Genomic DNA, 18181 nt, shown 5'->3' with positions numbered 1-18181 from the left:
GAGACAAATAAGAGGAATTAATAGGAAAAGGTTGGTAGCATGAAATGATAGATTGTAAAGGCCTTTATTTAGTAAAATGCTGATTTTATTTCTTTTACATGGTGAAACCAATACCATATGACAGAGTTCCTCCTCTACCTTGGTGGGCCCTGCGCTTATTAGCGGATTCGCTCACCTCACAGATTTACCCTGTGGGTTGGGAAACAGCCCAGAGACCTTCCCCTCTGGTAGAAGCCACAGTCCAGGTCAATTCCTCCTGTGTCTGATCAGGAGTTGGGAGTAGTGTCTGCCCTCTACTCCAGGTTCCAGTCCAGGGCCCTGTGGACTACAGCTGTCTAGACTGCTCCCTGGTACAGCTGCGCGACAGCTACAACTCCCTGGGCTACTTCCCCATGGCCTCTTCCCAACACCTTCTTTATCCTCACCACAGGACCTTTCTCCTGGTGCCTGATAATGCTTGTACTCCTCAGTCTTCCAGCAATATGTCTTCTTACTCTCAACTCCTCATACCTCTTGCTCCCAGCTGCTCGCATGCATGCCACAAACTGAAGTGAGGTCCTTTTTAAACTCAGGTGCCCTGATTAGCTAGCCTGTCCTAATTGATTCTAGCAGTTTCTTAATTGGCTCCAGGTGTCTTAATTATCCTGCCTGTCTTAATTGGTTCTAGCAGGTTCCTGATTACTCTAGTACAGCCCCTGCTCTGGTCACTCAGGGAACAGAAAACTGCTCATCCAGTGACCAGGATATTTGCTCTCTGCCAGACTCCCGTACCCTGGTGGGCCAGCTTATACTCTGCCCTGGTCCTGAGGCCCGCCGGGGATGTCAGTTGGTGGCTCCTTCAAGGGGCCGTGAGCATGGGCGTGTACTTGGCGCGGTTTACCCTGTCCCCAACACCTGCCCTTTTTGTGGCATGAAAGAGACCCTGGCGCACATTTATTTAGAGTGCGCCAGATTGCAGCCCCTGTTCCGGCTCCTCTTGAATCTTCTGTTGCATTTTTGGTTGTACTTTTCCCCTCACCTGTTTATCTATGCACTCCCCGTCCATCGCGGGATCTCCTTGTCAACCTCCTCTTGGCCCTGGCCAAACTAGCCATCTACAAAACCAGGGAGAGGCGGTTGGCCAACGGGATTTCCTGTGACTGTGGGGCCTACTTCTGTCCCTCCGTCCATTCACGCATCCGGGCAGAGTTCCTCTGGATGGCGTCTGCTGGCTCCCTTGATGCCTTCGAGGAGCAGTGAGCGTTGTCCGGGGTTCTCTGCTCAGTGTCCCCATCAGGTTCCCTTTGTTTAGCCTTGTGACCTCACTCCTGATCCTGTTTTCTTTCATTAGTTGTCCCATGGAATTAGTTGGTGCCATAGACCTGTGGATCCTCCGCTTAGGCTGGGGGGAGGTCCTTTAGAAGTGGTCGGGCTTTTCCTGCCCACCTCCTGGATACCAATAGGATCAGACTCCTGTACCCCACTGGTCTGGGTCTGTCACACATAGTACTAAAAATAAACAAGATATTGTGCTTTTTCTCTTCATACTGAAACTGAATCCTTGATAGCACTATTCAATTAGTTGAATTAATTTGCTGCAATTTAAGATATTGCATTAAGATTAACAGATACAAACAAAAACAAACCAGTACTAGCATGAGGTGACATTTTTTGATCAAATAATAAATTTGCAGAAAAATGTAGTCTTCAGCTAAATGAAAAAGTGAAAATAAATTTGAAACTTTCAGACGGTTTGTTTCAACATTTTTGAACAAATCATTTCAATTTTTCATTTTGAAACATTTTGTTTCAAAGTCTGTTTAGAGCAATTTTTTAAAAGCTAAAAAACTCCCAAACATGTAAGTAAACAAAAAAAAATGGAAATTTTTTTGACCTGAAATTAATTTTTTCCCTTTTCTATTTTTTTTGTCAGAGGAACCGCCCCCCATTCAGTTTCTGTGTGAAACTAATCAACGTTTTTTCTTTGGATTTTTTTGGGTTCCGTTCCGTTTTAATCAGACCATCACAAACTTCTGTACAATTCTGAAGCTGTCTGTGGGATAGTTGGTCTACCCCATTGTGGTGCCTGGGTGTCCAGTCCTCAGCTTGCCCTCTGCTTCTCCAAGGAACACCTTCCACTCCCCTGTTTCACATAACATTCATCCCCTTGGGTCCTCGTTTATTACGACATAAAATGTTCCATTCCTGCTCAGCAGGTCTGCATATGTGGGTTCCTGCCACAGCAGTTTTGCTTTTCTCTGAATTCTACTGCAGGCCCCGCCTCCCACTACTCCTTGCACCTCTGCCACTGTGTGCAAGCAGCCTCTTTTGTAGCAGGTGCTGCTTCTGGGCTGCCATCAAGTGTGCCCTACTGGTCACAAACAGCTGCAGCCATGCCCAGAGAAGAAATTAAGCCTTTCCCTGCCAGTCCAGGGATGGGTCCATGCACCCCATTACACTGCCCTTACTAAAGTCAATAATAGTAAAACTTGACTTACAACTAGGCCACCTTGTTAGGGTTTCCAGACTGTACCTTATTATCATAGGCCAGATTGTGACTTTCTTACTCCCTGCACTGGCTTCCTATGCCATGGATAACAGTGCGGAGGAGAGGAAGAGGCACTGCAGAGCCGCTGTTCCCCATCCTGCACAGATAGATAGAGAGTGGGCAGGCTGGCGGAGGGGAATGCGTGGAACCTTGGTGCCACCTGGCCATCACAGCTGCACTGGGGGATGTATGCTATACCAGGTGAAGAGCTGACTTGTGGTACATCTTCCCCAGACCAAGTAGGAACAGTTACAATCCATTAGAAAGGCTGCTCCTTAGGCTGGGCAACAGTATACTGCCCCATAAAATATTCAGGGCTTGTGGCAAAGTCACAACTTAGTCCCAATGGCTTCTATGGGAAGGGGAGCAGACCCTTTATTTTTGTGCCAAATCCTTGTGAATATTTCAGAGGGGTAGCCGTGTTAGTCTGTATCAGCAAAAACAACAAAGAGTCCTTGTGGCACCTTAGAAACTAACAGCCCAAATAAATGTGTTAGTCTCTAAGGTGCTACAAGGACTACTCATTGTTCTTGTGAACATTGTTACATTTATTTTATTTTATTTAGACTTACACGCACATCCTTGACAAATGAGCACCTACCTTGTTCTAGGTATCCCTTGACAAGCCTTAAAGACGCCATACATAAAACAGACCATCCATGTAAGCTCTCTCCAGTCATTTCCAGCCTCGGGATTCAAAAAGGAAACTACCATCAGAGAGCACAAAGATTGAAGCAGCAGTAAAAGAGCAAAATGCCATCCTGGATTTATCAGTGTTGCCAATTCACTCATGGTTTTATTGTGCATCTCCTGCTATTTGATGTCTTTCTTAAAGTCCCCGCTACTGACTGCAAGGCAATCTCTGCGTTTTAAAGTGAGTTTCTAGCCCTCAGGGTTGTGGAGAAAATGTAACCTGAGCGCACCCCGTAGGTGCAAAAACCAGAGGGTAAATAGAAACCCAAATGTTTGTTTTTAAATTTCATGATTTTAAGCCAATCACATGATCTTTGTGGCCTGACATCTGATTTTTTTTAATGTTTGGAATTAACAATCCTAGAGGTGATTGGTCCTGTATCCCATATGATTATTTCGTTAGCTATTATATCCCATTAATCCAGCCAGCAGTATTAATTCATGTTTCTTTTTCTGAAATTAATCCATTTTATTCTTATATTTTATCTTATATTTTACATGGAATTTAGGATGTGTTGAGGCATGTGTTTCCTAATAATAAGTTTTGCTGAAGTGCAAGAAGCCTACCAACCTGTCAGATCAGCTATATACCAAAAACTAGAATTAGTTATAAATATGTCAGCATAAAAGCTGGCAACCTTTGGCACAGATAAGAATGGTCCCTGAAATTTTGGGGAACCAAAGGGAGGAACTATCCACATCACATCACAGTTTATCCGGCTTCTATAACCAGTTGGTAACCGCAGGGTACACCACAACTCGAGGTCATCAAGAGAGCCTAGGTTGGCAGTTTTGGAATGAGATAATTCTCATTAATATATTTAGAAAGTAAGTATCATAATTCATTAACTTATAGGAGAAGGGTACCTATATATTTCTTAGGGTACGAAAACAAGATTTGGGTATAGAAGGTTGGGCCTGATTTCCATAGGTCAGGATTCTATAAAATACCTTGTAAGAGAGTACTAGGAAGGCTTTTTTAGCTCTTAGGGTCTGTTATGTTCTAGACTATATAGACTATTTTTTCATGTATCTATCTATTCTATCTTCTATCAAGCTATCAGCTTAGTTTGTGTAATATAGTATAACTACTCAATATTCCTAACCATTGGGGAAGCCAGCACCATTGCGTAATCGGGCATGCCAGGAGTGAGGCTGGTCCTCCACCTCCTATTACTGGGTCCTCAAGGAAGGGTGTGAGTATGTTAAGTTAAGGTACTTATAATAGAAATGTTACCACCAGAAGTTCTGGAATTCTTTTACTGTTTGCAGTTATAAGTTTCATTGAATTCCTCATTTTTATGTTAATGGCAATAAAGATTTTACCAATTTGGTATTGTCCTCAGTGTATGCGTTCTTGTCAAGCACCTCGAGAATCCTCTCCCAACATAGAACTCTCTGAGTTCTTGAACTCTGTAATCTGAATTGGATAAGAACCTATAAATCTTCTGGTCGGATGCGATCAGTGGCGAGCCATAAAAACTAACCCATCAAATTCAGGTCAACAGTACCTTTTTGTACAGTACGTTCCATTGTTATTGTACTTTGTCTGTACATTTGTCATTTTAGTTAGTTCATAATGACAGTTTTAAAAGAACCAATTGGCCTGATAGAAAGCATAACAACAGACCAACTACTAGTGCAGCGCCAAAAGGTGACATGTTAAGTCAAGACCTCATGAAATACCATGCCATTGCAGAAACAACTTTTTATTTATTGAAGCTGAGCTTCTCAATGGGGCTGAAGGGAACTGGATACCCAAATCCCACTGAAATTCAATGGAATTTAAGCAGCTATTAACCTTTGACTCCTCTGAAAATGCTACGCAGCTTGGATTTTTTTACCCTACTACAGCATATATAGCCTGGTCTCCTAGGCCTTGTATAAAAAGCGGCTGTCAAAATGTACTGTCGTCTCTACATTTCAAAGCAAAAATGAAAGTAAAGTGTCAGTTCATTATTCTGTTGAACTTATGAAAAATCTATCTACAGACTTCTTAATGTTTAGAGCTCTATTACCACTGTGCTTCCTGCTGTATGAAACATGTGGCCTAAAGTAACCTTTGTTCTGTACTAGGATCTGTAAGTAGTTCTCTTTCTTTATAGCAAGAACAAAAGTTTAAATCACCTCATATTTAGGGATGGGCTTTCCCGTCCCCCTGTTTTATTGATCATTTCCCACTTTATGCAGCTGTGCAGGACAGTAATAAGGAGTAGGTCTGCCCCCTTTTGCAAGATGGAGGATGATTAATTTTCAATGATGAACAATTGTTTTATTTTTCACATAGAGAGTTTATGAAAGAGAAAAAAAATGGAATATATTGCAAATCTGCCTTATATTGTTAATGGTAGTATTCATGCCCAGTTCCTGAGAACTCTTCCAGTCTGTATAGTTCTAATGTGCCTAGCACCATGGCAGTTGGGCACCAATAGCTGAGAGACCTTTCAGGAATCTTAAAGTTACACAAATAACTTATGGAAGTTTTTCAAAAAGTGTAGAGACGATGTACTAACGTATTGTGTTGTTTTTCAGAACCCCTCAGTCATACAACAAGAACAATAATGGTAAGTCTCCAGGAGATCTGTTTTTTTTCTTTTAAGTTTGGAAAGCTGAACTGAGTACTATAGTGTTGTAGGCTGTTAGTACATGGTATCGCCATTAATATAATATCATGGTGTTGTAGAAAAAAGATTTGACTTTGTGGTACAACTAGCCACTGACAACCTAGAAAAAAAAAAGAAAGATATTGACTGTTTTTCAAGACACTGAAAAAGAATAGTTGTGCTTTTATAAATATAGGGAATGCACAATGATGTATAGTGAAGGTTCTATCACTCCTCGTTTGGAATGGTCACATTACTCATGAGTGGAAAAGGTCTGATTGTGTTATGCTGATGATTCCAAACTATCTTTCCCTACATGCATCGTACATGTGTCATGTATGTCACAGAACAACTAGTTAAGAAAGCGTTATAGGGTTCAAAAATATATATGAACTATTTCTTGTATCTATGAACTATTTCTTGTATCTCTCTGCCTGTGAAGCCAGCTGCCTGAGTTTTACCATGAGTTCAACTGTTCAGGACTCAGAAGGAGAGAAATATTACAACCAATAAATGCAATGACCTAACATAGTTTCTCTTTTCTCATAATCTCATATTTGTAGATCTTTTGTAGTGGATCCCACTGGGGAGCAAGGGATAGTCTCTTCCCAAATGTATGAAATTTCCATTATGAGATTGAGGTTTTTAAAGTAAACCTTACTCTCAACCAGGAATGATTTATGCCCCTCTTGGGCCTCAGGCTGGAGAAATGCCATTTTTGGCAGGAGGAAGTGGCTGTTTGAAGCAGCTCAAAGTGTAGAATGTTAGAATAAGTCCCCAGGGTATGGATTAAAGGGCAAATAATGTGGCAAGAATAATAGGGCTCAGATTTTTCTGGATGTGATAGCTGATGGATTTCTTCACCAAGTAGCTGAAGAACCAACAAGAGGGGATGCCATTTTAGATTTGGTTTTGGTTTTGGTGAGTAGTGAGGACCTCATAGAAGAAATGGTTGTAGGGGACAACCTTGGTTCGAGTGATCATGAGCTAATTCAGTTCAAACTAGATGGAAAGATAAACAAAAATAGATCTGGGACTAGGGTTTTTGATTTCAAAAGGGCTAACTTTAAAGATTAAGGAAATTAGTTAGGGAAGTGGATTGGACTGAAGAACTTGTGGATCTAAATGCGGAGGAGGCCTGGAATTACTTTAAGTCGCAGCTGCAGAAACTATCACAAGCCTGCATCCCAAGAAAGGGGAAAAAAACCATAGGCAGGAGTTGTAGACCAAGCTAGATGAGCAAGCATCTCAGAGAGGTGATTAAGAAAAAGCAGAACGCCTACAAGGAGTGGAAGAAGGGTGGGATTAGCAAGGAAAGCTACCTTAGTGAGGTCAGAACATGTAGGGATAAAGTGAGAAAAGTAGAGCTGAATCTTGCAAAGGGAATTAAAACCAATAATAAAAGGTTCTATAGCCATATAAATAAGAAGAAAACAAAGAAAGAAGAAGTGGGACCACTAAACACTGAGGATGGAAAGGAGGTTAAGGATAACCTAGGCATGGCCCAATATCTAAATAAGTACTTTGCCTCAGTCTTTAATAAGGCTAATGAGGAGCTTAGGAGGAATGGAAGGATGACAAATGGGAATGAGGATATGGAGGTGGATATTACCACATCTGAGGTAGAAGCCATACTTGAACAGCTTAATGGGACAAAATCAGAGGGCCCAGACAATCTTCATCCGAGAATATTAAAGGAACTGGCGCATGAAATTGCAAGCCTGTTAGCGAGAATTTTTAATGAATCGGTAAACTCAGGGGTTGTACCGTACGACTGGAGAATTGCTAACGTAGTTCCTATCTTTAAGAAAGGGAGAAAGAGTGATCCAAGTGACTATAGGCCTGTTAGTTTGACATCTCTAGTATGTAAGGTCTTGGAAAAAATTTTGAAGGAGAAAGTAGTTAAGGACATTGAGGTCAATGGTAACTGGGACAAATTACAACATGGTTTTACTAAAGGTAGATCGTGCCAAACCAACCTGATCTCCTTCTTTGAGAAGGTGACAGATTATTTAGACAAAGGAAATGTGGTAGACCTAATTTACCTCGATTTCAGTAAGGCATTTGACACAGTTCCACATGCAGAATTATTAGTCAAATTGGAAAAGATGGGGATCAATATGAAAACTGAAAGGTGGATAAGGAACTGGTTAAAGGGGAGACTACAACGGGTCATACTGAAGGGTGAACTGTCAGGCTGGAAGGAGGTTACTAGTGGAGTTCCTCAAGGATTGGTTTTGGGACCAATCTTATTTAACCTTTTTATTACTGACCTTGGCACAAAAAGTGGGAATGTGCTAATAAAGTTTGCAGATGACACAAAGCTGGGGGATATTGCTGACACGGAGAAGGACCAGGATATCATACAGGAAGATCTATGAGCCGCCAATGTGATATGGCCGTTAAAAAAGCTAATGCGGTTTTTAGGATGCATCAGGCGAGGTATTTCCAGCAAAGATAAGGAGGTGTTAGTACCATTATATAAGGCGCTGGTGAGACCCCACCTGAAATACTGTGTGCCGTTCTGGTCTCCCATGTTTAAGAAGGATGAATTCAAACTGGAACAGGTTCAGAGACGGGCTACTAGGATGATCCGAGGAATGGAAAACCTGTCATATGAAAGGAGACTCAAAGAGCTTGCCTTGTTTAGTCTAGCCAAAAGAAGGCTGAGAGGGGATATGCTTGCTCTTTATAAATATATCAGAGGGATTAATATTAGGGAGAGAGAGGAATTATTTAAGCTTAGTACCAATGTAGATACAAGAACAAATGGATATAAACTGGACACTAGGAAGTTTAGACTTGAATGAAATTAGACGAAGGTTTCTAACCATTAGAGGAGTGAAGTTCTGGAACAGCCTTCCAAGGGGAGTGGTGGGGGCGAAAGACATATCTGGCTTTAAGACTAAGCTTGATAAGTTTATGGAAGGGATGGTATGATGGGATAGCCTAATTTTGGCAACTGATCTTTGATTATCAGCAGATAAGTATGCCCAGTGGTCAGTGATGGGATGTTGGATGGGATGGGATCTGAGTTACTGCAGAGAATTCTTTTCTGAGTGCTGGCTGGTGAATCTTGCCCACATGCTCAGGGTTTAGCTGATCACCATATTTGGGGTCGGGAAGGAATTTTCCTCCGGGGCAGATTGGCAGAGGCCCTGGAGGTTTTTCGCCTTCCTCTGCAGCGTAGGGTCACTTGCTGGTGGATTCTCTGCAGCTTGAGATCTTCAAACCACAATTTGAAGACTTCAATAACTCGGACATAGGTTATGGGTTCGTTATAGAAGTGGATGGGTAGGATTCTGTGGCCTGCTTTGTGCAGGGGGTCGGACTAGACAATCACATTGGTCCCTTCTGACCCTAGAATCTATGAGTCTATGAGTCTATTTGTTAATCATGTGGCTGTATAATTCATCATACGCCTTTCCAATATATCATTTATCTCATATATAAGGGACATGTAAATTGCTACATGAAGAACCTACCTGGTTAACTTAGCATTAATATCACTTCAGTGCATTTGCAATCAACATAATCACTGAAACTCCAATTCAGATGGATAACTGATTGCAGAGACACAAATCTCCAATTCATTTAGCAACCCATAGGTGCTTAGAGAAACTGCTACTGCCTCGCCATACAGGATATGCTGTACTCCTTCTTTATAAAGAATTTAAAAGGTCTATCACTCTTGTAATTGCGTGCATGTCTATGCAGAGAGAAGAGTTTTAAAGATAAATGATTTGAGAAGTATGCCTTTAAAACGTGACTCTAGGATTAAGTCAGCTAGAGATCTCTCTCCCATAAAATTAGGGAGGGATGTTCAGAATTCCTCAGCATTGGTCCAACTCTGCTTGCACCAAAGTCAGGAGCAAAGCTAGGCCAATGCTGAGTGTATTTGAACATCCTACCCAGGGGCGGCTCTAGCTTTTTTGCCGCCCCAAACACGGCAGGCAGGCTGCCTTCAGTGGCTTGCCTGTGGGAGGTCCGCTGGTCCCGTGGATTCGGCGTACCTGCTGTCAAATTGCCACTGAATCCACGGGACTGGCGGACCTCCTGCTGACAAGCCGCCAAAGGCAGCCTGACTGTTACCCTCACAGCGACCGGCAGGGTGCCCCCCACAGCTTGCCACCTCAGGCACGCGCTTGGAGCTCTGGTGCCTGGAGCCGCCGCTGATCCTACCTTAAACTTTTTCTTACTAACTGTTACTTGATATGGGCCCGGGCCTTGCATATGATTTCAGGATATCTCCATATTGGGAATGAGGCTGGAGAAAAATCAAAGACCTTATTTTCTTAGTCTTTAATTGTTACAGTTATAGGAATGCTGTGTTTCCATAACATGTCAGTGTCCTCTTTACCCTATTAGTTTTGGTCACATTTTGGAGTAAAGAAGCCTATTTAAATTCATGTAAGAGTATTTTACTGTACCTAACATTAATGTCTCATGCATATCTGCCGAGAATCAGAAATACACAGCAATTTTTGACTGTTTACAAATCATTGTACAGATTACAACATCCAGATTTATGTGCCCTATTCAAAGTACTATGCAGTAGCTATCCATTCTAGCAGTCTTTAAATAAATAAAAATAAGATTAACAACTGATATGCTATTAAAAGAATGTGAAAATAATCCAGCAATAAATCTACTCATTTTTGTAATTAAAAACATAAATGAATGGGAAAAGGAAAACTTCTGAGCCTGCAATGAGTAGAGAGAAGACAGCACCAAAGACAGAGAATTTATCATTCGTACATTAGGAAACTATATGAAAATATGAGAGTTTTCATTCAATATAATACAGTATATGCATATACAGTAAAACACATACCATCATGAGCTATATTGAAACAGCTACTGCACTGAATTACTACACTGTACTAAATTTCAGCTCTTTTGAATGATTATGATAGCTATAAGCTTAATACAATATAAAGTTGGCGTGTAGTCATTAGTCAATTGAATGGCAGAAATACAATGGCAAACAAGTCTGAATAATGCCTAGCCTGCTTTGATTTGAGGAAGCTTTTCTCTTGCCAAGTCAAAATAATTCTATCTGCTTTTAAATTGCATTTGTAGTCAGTGAAATGCCGTTTAAGTAAAGGCATTACATCTGACCTCATTTATCTGAGGACAGCAAATTTATGTTTAAGTTAAAGCCAATGAGGAATAGAGTGGGCTTTTCCTTTTTTCTCTTAAAAACATTCCCATGGAGCCTTAATAATGTTGAACACCCTCACCCCCCCAAAAAAATATTTCCATTTGTGCTTAAAGATTACAGTTTCCACATATTTGTTCTTTGTTTCAAACAATTGTTTGTATAGTCAGGAACTAGGAGCGATTTAATGATATAAAGGAATTTATTTAAATATCTCTGATTCTAAACTTGACAGGATTGCTGTTGTGCTTTATTTTGTCTTCAATATAATTAGGTCATTGTTGAATTAAACCAACTAACGTGTTGGTCTCACACACCTGAGCACGCTTTCTCTTTTCTGCTTATTCTGCATTAAAAAAGCTTCTTTGCACTGTGATTTCTTTTCAAGATCTGCTGTAAATGCTTTTGTATTGGGATAAGAGCCTGCTAACATAGGGGTTTTTTTGTTTTTGTTTTTGTTTGTTTGTTTGTTTAGCAAGGAGTGAGAAAGGATTGCAGGTTTTCATAGAGTCATAGACTGTAAGACCAGAAGGAGGGACCCTTATGATCATCTAGTCTGACCTCCTGAATATCACAAATCAGAGAAGCTCACCTATGATTTTCTACATCAGTTTTGTAACTTCTTTTTGAGCTATAGCATATCTCTTAGATATACATCTAGCCTTGATTTGAACTGAGGATGATACTCTTGTATATAAGGGACTGGACTGTAAATCAAGAGATGTGAGTTCTTTTCCAAACTTCTACACAGGCCTCCTGTGTGGCCTACGGAAAGTTCTTTAATCTCTTTGTTGCTCAAATTCTCAGTCAGTAAAACAGGGACAATAATACTTCTGTGCCTCACCCAGGTACTGCGAATGTGCGGATAAATTCATGACTGGTTGGTAATCAGATGGCTATGCTGAGGAGCATCATAGAAAAGCCCATTCATACATAAATAAAGCTCACATAAATAAATAAATAAAACCAAACTGAGGTCTGTCAGTGGCATAAAATCCAAAACTTTCATTCCTCTTACATGTGGCCCAAGAAATTAAAAAGTGATAAATGCACAATAAAATTCATTTGTATAAAACTGTCTGAAAAGCCAGACCTCTGAATTCACTTCTCTCAGTCTCAGTAGCACTCAAATGGCAGTGAAGGAGATGCCAATACTAAGTGTGCAAGGAGGTGGCTGGTTGGCCCGAACAGGTTCCCAGGTTACTCTTCCTCTAAAATACCTCTCTTGTTAATTCCTCCAGGCCCCATTAGATTCCAGGAGACATGAGCTTCATCCCAGAATAACTCTAATGAGACTTATGTATATGGTTAACTTTAAGCACTTGCTTATGTGTTTTCCTGAATTTGGGGTCTTGGATGTAATCTGTTTGGGGTAGGGACTGTATCTTACTACATGTTTGCATAATAGAGCTTTGATCTCAATTGAGGCCCATATGTGCCACCACAAAACAAATAGTAATAATAGAATGTTCAATAGAATGCTTCCCTGGCCATATAGAAGCAATCTGTTACTTTAGAGAAGGTGGGCAGTGCTCACTGTTTTTTTTTATCTAGCTTGTATATTAATAAAAATTTGAATTTGGGCTGATGACTTTGCAAGTAATTTTAGACTGGGGCTACTGCTGCAGGAAGGAGTCTTCTTACCAGATGGAAACACATTGCCACTTCACTACTTTCTGAGAGGTGACATTGTACTCAATGAGCCTGTAAGCATTTTCCTATAGAAATGGGGAAATCATGCACCTACCTGCTAAGTTTTGTGTGGCAACCATTGCATAGTGCTGTGAAATTCTAGCCATGCACTTTTGCCTTTGAGTGGAACCCAAGCAGACTGGTGCCTACACCAATCTATGATTATTTAGCAGAGGATTTGCACTGTGGGAAAGATGTAGCCACATGCCCTCTCTCCACAACACCAAGTGTCTCATCAAAAGCCTATTGAAGACACTAGAAAGATTGCTATTGATTTCAATGAACTTTGGATCAGACCCAAATGAATCAATTCTTCTTCGAGTAGAGTCCCTATAGGGGCTTCACTGTAGATGTATCCGCATCCTTGTGCTGCTGATTGGAGAATTTTGGTAGCAGTGTCTATTTGGCCCACATGTGTTCTGCCCCCTCCTTGTGGTTAGCCAAGAGGCTAACGAGCATTGCACAGTGAACCCTCCTCAGTTCCTTCTAAACCAACCCTGGTTAGAGATGGAGTTTTGGCTGTCCCTTAGTGCATCGTTACCTTCTATAAACTATCTAATTATTTCCATAATCTTTTAGTGCTCCCTTTTCTTTTTCACTCCTTTATGTTTCATTTATTTATTTAGCTAAAAAAAACCCTTTATCCCATCTGAGAATCCCCCCTGGACAGGATATGCCCAGTTTGATGAGCTTCAAGAAGTGTCTCAGTTGCAAAGAATCTACCCCAGTGACTGACGAACAATCTCAGTGCATCCGTTGCCTGAGAGAAAACCACATCTCACAGAAGTGTATGACCTCAATAAACAGCCAGTGGAAAGGAAACACTCTTTGTGGTTTGTGCCAACCATTGAAACCCAGACCTAGAAAGGAGACAGAACTGAGACTAAAGCTTCTCCTAACGGAAGTGGCGCTGCAACCAGCCTCGGAGCTGCGCCAAGACTCCTTACTGCAACCCTCTACATCTATGGAAGGTGATGAGCCTAACAAGTCAACTATATGCCATTCTCATAAGGCCATGAGTGCCCACATCAAGCCCCAACCGAGTCAAAAACAATTTTCGGCTTGCTTGATATCATTGGTACTGACGGCACCGAAGCTATCTAAATCCGGTACCCAGAGTTCACATGGTACTGCCCTACAGAACATGTTGGGCTGCCTAAGGACCTGAAGGGCGCAGGAAAGGAATCACGGTTACTGACTGGGCACAATAAAACAAGAGAATCCACCTGTGGAAGACTCCTTCTGTGGGGATATTGACATTGGTACCATTGTCAGCAAGCCGGGCACCAGTGGACCATGCAATCAGGATGGCATCGCCAAGTCCTTCGGTGCAGACATCTCAGCACTGCCAACTGCTACCAGTACTGATGACAGTGGCACCTCTGGACTTCTGGTATGTGACAGATCTTTTGGTGTCTGACACACGGGACTCACTTCTACTCGGTACCAGGGGCTGGGTGGGAGAAGAGAAATTCCGTGACTTTCGCAGGCATGTAATATTTTTTATCTGTCCTCTTGCCTATTGGCAGGATGCTGGGATCTGCCATATGAATTTGGCAGGGTCCAAGAGGGCCTTGTTAATAGGGAGGGCTACTGTGGACAATGCAGAGGTATGTAGAATGTCCAATAGTTTGTGGTATGACTCAGTCACCTCTTGTAATGCATCTAAGCGGCAAAGGCTTTTACACTCACTACTTCCTGATACCCCAGAAAAAGGGAAGTTGGAGACCCACACTGGACCCCAGAGCACTCAATAAATTTGTCAAGGCTCAGAAGTTCAAGAGAGTCACTTTGCTGATGATTATTGCAGCATTAGGAAAAGGAGACTGGTTCACAACCCTCAACCTCCAGGATGCTTATTTCCACATTTCGATCATACCATGTCACAGAAGATACTTCAGATTCACATTAGGCCAGGAACACTACCAATATAGAGTACACCCTTTTGGCCTCTCATTGTCCCCCGGAGTTTCCTCCAAGGTCTTCTCTGTGGTGGCAGCCTGCCTATGCTCCCAGGGCATTATGATCTAATCTTACCTGGATGATTGTCTCCTCAGGGTGCGTTTCTTCGTTGAAGAGAGTTACTCAGATCTATTCAAGAATCTGGGCCTACAAATCAATGCACAAAAATTGACGTTAATACTGGTACACAGGAGCCGATATTGACTCCGTCCGAGTGAGAGCAGTCCTCCCACAAATGGATTCCTCAGTCTCTCCAGGAGTCCATGCTTATAGAGACAGTATAATCCAGCCCTCAAATATCAGCCAGACACTGCCTTCAGCTTCTGGGGCACATGGCCATGGGCACATCGGTGATAGCTCATGCCAGACTTGACAGTGTTACAATATCAGCAGTTTACCTACCACGAGTACTCAACACAACAGTAGTGTAGCAGAGTGGACCTCTGCTCCTGCCCTGAAGGGGTTAAAAACAGCCCAGGGAAGGGGCTGGGGCTGGAGAAAGCAGCCTTTATGCTGGGCTGATTGGGGAAGTGGCTGCAGCTGGGGCCACGCCCCAAACTGAGCCACAAGGCCTAATAAGAATGCCAGGGAGCCAAAAGCAGGAAAAAAGGGAGTCTCTCTCTGACAGGGAGAGAGAGACAGGCCTGGCTGCTCAAGGACTCACCAGGGAACCTAAAGGAAGGCAGGGCTGGGGGAAAAGCCTTAGGAGCTGGGAAGCCCTAGGCCAGCAACTCCCCAGGCTGCAGGGCCTAATTCTAGGCCTGCAAGGTACTGGGCTTGCAGAGGGGCAGCCGGAGGGTGGGTAAAGGCAGCCAGGCCAAAATCCCTTTGCCTATGATGAGTGGCTGATACTGCAGTCTGCCCCAGGGCGTGGGGCTAGACAATGAATGGGCAGTAGCCAATACTGAGGCAAAGTGGGGATAGTGGGGTGGGGTTCCCCTGGGAGGGGGGAGACCCAGTTAAAGGAGCACTGAGGTCCAGGAAGGGGCCCAGGGCCAGCAGAGGACAGGTGGATCACCAGCCTGCAGAGGGCGCTCCGTGGCTGGAATCGAGCTAATTCCCTGAAGCAACCAGCAGGAGGCGCTACGGGGGTGAGTCCACACGTTCACAAGTAGACAGTCTAAATCACAAATTCTTGCATGACTACGTGTGGGAAATAGACTCAGTGATCCTCTGTGACATATTCCGATGATGGGGGACACCGATAATCGACTTGTTCGCTACTTGCCCAGAAATGTCCACGGTACTGCTTCAGAGAGGGCATCAGCCAGCACTCCATGGGAGATGCTCTTCTCTTCTTCTGGGACAAGGGCCTTCTTTACACCTTTCCCCCATTCCTCCTATTGCTGAAAGACCTGCTGAAAATAAAAAGAGAAAAAGCAAACATTATACTGATCACTTAAACCTGGCCAGACAGACATGGTACCCTTACTTGTCACAACTGGCTCTGTGCACCTATGACTCTTTCAACCACTCCTTACCTCCTCTTTCAGAACTCTCCATCTCAACCTATGGATACTAGGGCTCAAAGCGTGGTTCCTTCATGATTCCAGCACATAGAAATATCATACTCTGAAGGACTTACAGGAAGTGTTATTATACAACAGGAAAGTGGCTACACATCGTACTTACCTATAGAAGTGGACTGGATTTTTTGATCTGGTGCCAGTCCAAAAGAGTCACCCCTTATCTGGCCACTCTACCCGTAGTCTTAGACTATTTGCTGAATCTCAAGAAATCAGGACTGTCTATTAGCTCGCTAAAAGTACACTTAGCAGCAATAACGACCTTCCATCAGTAAGTAGGGGGTACTAAATTTTTTCCCACCCAACTACGAAGAGGTTTCTCAAAGGCATAGAGAACCTCTTTCCCCAACCCAGACTTCCTACGCCTTAAGGGCATCTCAATCTAGTATTAAGAAGACTGACTAGACCACACTTTGAAACCATGGCTACTTGTTCTTTAACTCACCTTTCCATGAAGACAGTGTTCCTGATTGCCATTACCTCGGCAAGAAGGATAGAGGAGACAGCAACCCTGATGGCACATTTCCCCTTCATGGTGTTCTTCCCTGACAAAGTCATGTGTAGACCACATCTGAAGTTTACCCGCAAAGTGACTTCTGCATTTCATGTGAACCAACTCATTCACCTTCCAAACTTTTGTCCCAATCCTCACCAAGATAATAGAGAAGCCATCCTCCATAAACTCAATATAAGGAGAGGCTTGGCCTTTTATTTGGACAGGTCAAGAGTTTTTAGAAAATCTCCAAAACTCTTCCTCTCCAGGACAGGTCTAGAGGCACAGTGATTTCAGCTCAGAGACTCTCTAAATGGGTCTCAAACTGTATAAAATTCTGTTATCAGATTCGCAAGTTAGTACCCCAACTACAATCTGCACACATTCTCTGAGATCAGTTTCCTTGTCTGTCATTTTCTCCAAGGGTATCCCTATATCAGAAATCTGCAGAGCAGCTACCTGGGCACCTGCACATACATTTGCAGAACACTATGCCATCCTGGGGGACTGCTGTAGGGTGCCAGTTTCGGCACCATGGTACTATCATCCATCACAGACTGAACTCCGAAGCTCCAGCCTCCAGTGGGGGATGGTGTTCAGGAGTCGCCTGCAGTGGAGCACCTATAGAGACACTATTCAATGAAGAAGTTGTAACTCACCTTGTGCAGTAATGATAGTTCTTTGAGATGTGTGTCCGTATGGGTGCTCCACAACCCACCCTCCTTCCCTCTACTTTGGAGTTCTCATCATACACTCTATGATAGAGAAGGAACTGAGGGGAGGAGGCAGCGCATGCGCGGGCTGATGGACGCCGCTATCAAAATTCTCCAATCAGCAGCACAGGGGCACAGATACACCTACAGTGGAGCATCCTTAGGGAGACACATCTGGAAGAACCATTGTTACTGCACAAGATGAATAACTTCTTCTGCAATACGTTGTCTTTCCACCTCTGTGGTGAAGGGTGGGGGGCCTGATGGGTTCTTTGTCAGCTCTTAACTATGAGCATTCTATATTTAACATCACGCGTCAGATAAAGGGCCCTGTGGAAGGATTTTCCATTCCCTGCCACCTCCATAGCTGTAATGTTGATGACAGTTTCATTTTCATTTCAACCCTTCAAGACAGGTGGGTTCATAATCAACATATTAAAAACAACAGAATAATTATTAGAGAGACAAGGTGAGTGAGGTAATATCTTTTATTGGACCAACCTTCAGAGTCTAAAACTGGGCCCCAATTCTAAGTTTTGGTGGGAGGGCAGCATTTCTCTTGCCAGTATATACTGACTGAGTTCAAGGTATGTAATCAAAAGGAGACAGATCAGTTGCAGTGCACAGGCCAACTCTGAATTTTTTATTCAGCCCTTATTAGGTTTTACCTGAGGTAGGACTTCAGGATTTAGTTCCTCACACACATTCCATTATCATTCTAAAATCCCCCAAAGAGGAATTTTTCCATAGCATCTTGTCAGCGGAGGCCAAAAGATGGCCTAGAAATACAGAAGATCTTAGTGCACTCTGA

The sequence above is a fragment of the Gopherus flavomarginatus genome, chromosome 4, assembly GCF_025201925.1.
Source record: "Gopherus flavomarginatus isolate rGopFla2 chromosome 4, rGopFla2.mat.asm, whole genome shotgun sequence".
Classification (NCBI taxonomy): Eukaryota; Metazoa; Chordata; order Testudines; family Testudinidae; genus Gopherus; species Gopherus flavomarginatus.
This window is presented reverse-complemented; position numbering follows the sequence as displayed.